This window comes from Anomalospiza imberbis, chromosome Z (genome assembly GCF_031753505.1).
Source record: "Anomalospiza imberbis isolate Cuckoo-Finch-1a 21T00152 chromosome Z, ASM3175350v1, whole genome shotgun sequence".
NCBI classification, from domain to species: Eukaryota; Metazoa; Chordata; class Aves; order Passeriformes; family Viduidae; genus Anomalospiza; species Anomalospiza imberbis.
The window spans coordinates 43,203,674-43,209,700 of record NC_089721.1 but is presented as its reverse complement, the minus strand read 5'-3'; positions in this window follow the sequence as shown (position 1 = coordinate 43,209,700).

Genomic DNA, 6,027 nt, shown 5'->3' with positions numbered 1-6,027 from the left:
TGCTTTTAAGGGTTAATCCTTCGTTAGTGAGGTGTGTTTCTATAGCAGAGTGCCAGACATCTGGACATCCATAATTCTTTGCTTTTTATTGTCCTTTATTGTCCTAACTCTGATTGTCCAAATTCCTATTGCTCTAATTTTTACTACTATTTTTATAACTGTTTTATTACTATTAAACTTTAAAAATTTTCAAACAAGTGATTGGCGTTTTTCACAATTTGGTGCTGTGACTCGGATGAAACATCTCAGTGTTGAAACCTCAGGATTCTGAGTGAGGGAGGCGCACCCTGCCAAGTTTGGCAGCCTCGCTCTTCCTTTTGGCATGATCGGCACATGCAGGTCTCAACCAGTGGACAAAAAAAGACAATAAAACAAAAAAAAGGGAAAAGGCTCCCTAAACCCGCGGTAATTGGCCTCCTATAAATGTACACGAAGACTTGGAAAGGAAAAAGGATTGTAAATACTTTTTTGGGGGGACGGATAGAGGGGGGTTCATGAGAGTGTGTGTGTGTGTCTGAGAGGCGAGCTGGTTGTCCCAGATCTGCCAGGTGAGTGAGGAGTCTCCCATGCTGCGGTTTCATCTTTTTGCGAGAAAAACAGCCAGTAAGGAGATGAAGCAAGTGGTAAAAGGAGTGAGAGAATCTCCCCAGGGCAAGCTGGGACTGGGTTTCAGGGAAGGGATGGGACCCCTTATAGAGAGTGAGCCGAGGGTTTTCCTGGAACAATCCACTGGGAAAACAGAGGTGGGGGGTGGAAGTCGAGGGGGCCCCTGAAAATTCTGCTGGGTTGAGGGATAAAAATGCCCAGGAGCATCCAGGATTAAACCTGCTGGGTTGAGGGATTAATATGCCCAAGAGCATCCAGGGTTAAGCAAAATTCTGCCGGATTCAGGATATGCCCAAGAGCATTCGGAGTTGGACAACACAGCTGGATTGAGGGATGCCCAAGAGCATCCGGGGCTGGCCGGTAACATCTGAAATTATAACAAGTGATTTGAAAGGAAAATGTACCTTGTTGTCCTGTTGTGTGAGAGAAAATCAGCCTCATTTTCCTGGGCAGGTGAGTGGCTGTGGCAAAAGGTGGAAGTGACCTGCGAACCGGCCGTGTAGGGCGTTGTACTGAGTGCAGCCTCACAGGTGAACTGGCACCACAGGTGACCAGATTCAAGGCCCTTCCCGGAGCCTCGGTGGTACCGAAGGCCAGAGAGGCTGACCCCAAGGTGAGGGGGGCTACAGTATCGTAGGACTTTTTAGCACCACGGCTGCACAGGGTAGTCTTGTGGCCTGTTCCTTATGGTACAGAGGGTAGGGAGTCCAGCTTGGGCAAGGTGCAGAGGTCCGAACCCCTGACTCTGAGGCTGTCTCTAGGGAAGAGGGATAGTCAAACCTCGGGTAGGTGGAAGGGGTCAGGGTGGGGGCCTACACGGACCAGTGATTCTCTTGCAATAGGGGTCTGCTTTGTGTAAGTCTCAGAGGTTTGCTAATGTTTCCTTCCTCTGTCCAATAAAATAAAGGGAAATGTATGGAGTACTGTACCGAAGTCAGTGGGGAAACTTAGGGATATCAGTACTTAAGGTTCTGGGCTGTCAAAAAAAATACCTTCCATAGTCCAAGTGGGGCAAAGCACCAAAAACCAAAAGCTCGGTTAAGGAGTCGAGAAGTATGAATGAATAGGCCTGAAGGTGTGAATGAATGTGTGTGAGAATGAGTGAGAAATAAAAGTAGATGAATGAAAGTATATGTAATGTAGATTGTTTATTTTAAGCCTCACTTTAGCTCCTTGGAGGGAGGTGTATTGAATTGTATTGTGAGAGAAAGGGTGGTTTGTTTTTTTTTTTTTGGTTTTTTTTTTGGTTTTTTTGTAGTGGGAAGAAGGTGGTATTTAAGTTAGAGACAGTGGGAAACAGAGGCAGGGGACAAATAGGTAAGATCTTGGAAAACTGGGACAGAAGACCAGTAAATTAGATACAGGGAAAAAAAGGGGATAAAAGGGTACCAGCAAAGATACCCCAGGATAGCCCTCTGGGAGTTATGTTAGCTAACTGGGATAAAAAAAATCCTTGTACAAGGAGAAAGGACAAGGTAAAGATGACCCAATTTTGTATGAATGGGCAAAGAAGGAAATAAGATCTGACCACGTTTATTGGCCTAGATATGGAGGGTTTTTTTGGTTTTTTTTAAGTTTGGATTTGTCAGGCTCTAAATTTATTTATAAATTCAAAAGAACCGTTTAATCCAGAAGAGAGTATGGCGTATGCTGGATGAGATATTGCAGGAGAATAAAAAAATCTTTAAAATATCAGAAACGCCCAAGACAAATCAAGAACAAAAAAAAAAAAAAAAAAAAAAAAAAAGCGGGGGGCGGGGGAAAGAAAAGGGCTGGGAACAAGACGGGGAAAAAATCCTTTACAGGTATTACCTCCTCCGTTCCCACTTGCTCGCCGGTCCTGGCTCCCGGCCCGGCCCCGGTCTCATAACTTGCGGTTGCGCCAATACTCCCGGCCCCTCCACATCCCGGCTCCGGCCCTGCCGGTGAGTTTGTCTGGCCCAGTCCCAGCTGCTTGGCCCGCGGCCGTTCCGCCACCCATACCGAGGGTCACTCCTGTCGCATGGTCTGTGGTCGCCGCACCGACAGGGCGTCCCATCGGTCCCAGCCGTCCATTCCCGACTGCTTTTCCTGCGGCTGTCCCCACTGCCCCATCCCTGGCTGCTCTGCCTGTGCCGGCTGCGCTGGGAGATGCGGACCCAACCTCCATGAAACACGTGCGGGCTATCCACGCTCCGGCTTGGTTTCCACCGAAAGATCCCCCTCCTTCAGCGGTTCCATCAGCGGACCCCGACTGCGCCCTGCCCTTGGAGGACCAAGCCCTGGGGAGGATCCCTCCCCTCACTCCCCTTCTTCCCATCCCTGCCCTGGGTCCCGTTCCCTTGGTAACGACAGCTCCAGCTGTTCAAGATAACTCTCTCCCTGGAGAAGATCCACTTTATTGAAACAGAAGAAGCTCTTTTAAAAGACAACCCTCCTGATCTTTCCTCAAAACACGGGAGAAAGGCTATAGAGGAAAAAAAACAAAAAGAATAGGATGAAGGGATTAGTCTTTTTCCGCTAAGAGAGGTTCCAATGGGAGGGAGTGGAACGGGGTTTGTAAACGTCCCTTTTACTCCTTCTGAAGTCAGAAATTAAAAAAAAAAATAAATAAAAGGAATTCTGGAAAATCCCATAGGCACAGCTGAGCAATTAGACCAGTTCTTAGGTCTGAAGAGTTATACTTGGGAAGAGATGCACTCTATAATGAAGATAGTTTTTTCTCAGAAGGAAAGGCAATTGATCAGAGCAGCTGAAATAAAAGTTTGGGAAAAAGAAAACCAGCAGGGCCCCCCAACCCAGGAGATCAGACAATGCCAACAGCACCTCCTGATTGGGGTCAAAATGATGAGGAGGGGAGGAAAAACATGAATTATTATTGTAATTTGATAATCAAGGGAATAAAAGAGGCTGCACCCCAAGGGCAAAAATGCTAAAAAGGCTTTTGAGGGACAGCAAAGGAAAGAAGAAACTCCAACTAAATAGTAAGACAGACTTAGGAGAAGTATGAAACAATATTCTGGAATAGACCCTGAGACTGCTGTGGGACAAGCTCTGTTAAGAATTAATTTTGTCACAAATGCCAGGCCAGATATTAAAAAAAAAAAAAAACTAGAAAAATAGTGATGATTGGCATAATAGATCGTTAGATCATTTATTAAAGGAGGCTCAAAAGATTTATGTTCAGAGAGATGAAGGAAAAGATAAAATGAAAGCAAAAATTATGGTAACCACTATACGAGAAAGTAATTTCCAGAAGAATCTAAAACCCCCTGGCACCACTCCTAGATATAAAAGGAGAAAGGGAAAATTAAAAGAACAGAACTCCAGTCCAACCCAAATCTCAGGAGCATTCTAGAAATATCTGTTTTTACTGTAGGGTCAAAGGACATTGTAAAAGAAATTGCCCTAATCAAATAAAAGATCTAAAAATCTTCCAAGAGATGGGCACAGAGGAGGAATAGGGAGGTCATAGGTCCTATTTTTTGGGGGACAAATACCACCTGGAGCCTGTGATAACTTTAGAAGTGGGTCCCCAAGAAGAAAAACTAGAATTTGTGGTAGACACCAGGGCAGAGAGAACCTGCCTGTTAAATTCCAAAAAGTTACAGTGTAAGCAAAGACACTGTAAAAGTAACAGGAGCAAGGGGAGAGAGTTTTACAGTTCCTGTCATTAAAGAGTTCACAGAATTCATAGAATTCACAGAATGTCTGGGTTGGAAGAGACCTTCAAGATCATCGAGTCCAACCCATGCCCTAGCACCTCAATTAGATCATGGCATCGAGTGCCATATCCAGTCTTTTTTAAACACATCCAGGGACGGTGATTCCACCACCTCCCCAGGCAGTTCATTCCAGTACTTTATCACCCTTTCTGTAAAAAACTTTTTCCTAATATCCAACCTGTATTTCCCTTGACACAGCTTGAGACTGTGTCCTCTTGTTTTGTCTGTAAAAAACTTTTTCCTAATATCCAACCTATATTTCCCTTGACACAGCTTGAGATTGTGTCCTCTTGTTTTGTCAGTTGCTGCCTGGTGAAAGAGGTCAACCCCTACCTGACTACAGCCACCCTTCAGGAAGTTGAAGAGAGCGATAAGATCACCTCTGAGTCTCCTTTTCTCCAGGCTAAATCATCCCAGCTCCCTCAGTCGTTCCTCATAGGGCTTATGTTCCAAGCCCTTCACCAGCCTTGTTGCCCTCCTCTGAACACGCTCAAGCACCTCAACGTCCTGCTTAAACTGAGGGGCCCAGAACTGGACACAACATTCAAGGTGTGGCCTCACCAGCGCAGAGTACAGCAGAAGAATGACCTCCCTGCTCCTGCTGTCCACACTATTCCTGATACAGGCCAGGAGCCATTGGCCTTCTTGGCCACCAGGGCACACTGCTGGCTCATATTCAGCCGACTATCTACCAGTACCCCCAGGTCCCTTTCTGCCTGGGCACTGTCCAGCCACACCGTCCCCAGCCTATAACGTTGCAGGGTATTATTGTGGCCAAAATGCAGTACCCGGCACTTGGACTTATTAAACTTCATCCCATTGGACTCTGCCCATCCATCCAACCGATCCAGGTCTCTCTGCAGAGCCCTTCTTCCTTCCGGTAAATCGACACAAGCTCCCAGCTTAGTGTCATCTGCAAATTTACTAATGAAAGACTCAATTCCCTCATCCATGTCATCAATAAAAATATTGAACAGAATTGGTCCCAGCACAGACTCCTGAGGGACACCACCGGTGACTGGCCCCCAGCTGAATGCAGCACTGTTCACCACCATTCTCTGGGCCCGGCCATCCAGCCAGTTCCTAACCCAGCAGAGAGTGCTCCTGTCACAGCCGTGGGCTGCCAGCTTTTCCAGGAGTGTGCTGTGGGAGACAGTGTCAAAGGCCTTGCTGAAGTCCAAATAGACAACATCCACAGCCCTTCCTGCATCCATCAGGCGGGTGACCTGGTCATAAAAGGAGATCAGGTTGGTCAAACACAACCTACCCCTCCTAAACCCATGCTGGCTGGGTCTGATACCCTGGCCATCCTGTAAATTCTGTGTGATGGCACTCAGTACAAGCTGTTCCATTACCTTACCGGGTACTGAGGTCAGGCAAACTGGCCTATAGTTACCAGGGTCCTCCTCCCTACCCTTTTTGTAAATGGGCGTCACACTGGCCAGCTTCCAGTCATCTGGAACCTCACCACTGAGCCAGGACTGTTGGTAAATGATGAAGAGTGGCTTCACAAGCTCATCTGCCACCTCCCTCATCACCCTGGGATGGATCCCATCTGGTCCCATAGATTTATGAATATCCAAGCATCCCAGCAGATCTCTGACTGCCTGCTCCTGCATAATAGGGGGACCATTCTGTTTGCTGACGCTATTAATCAACCCAAGAGGAAAGTTGTCCTGAGGACAAGCCATCTTTCCGCTAAAGACTGAGGCAAAGA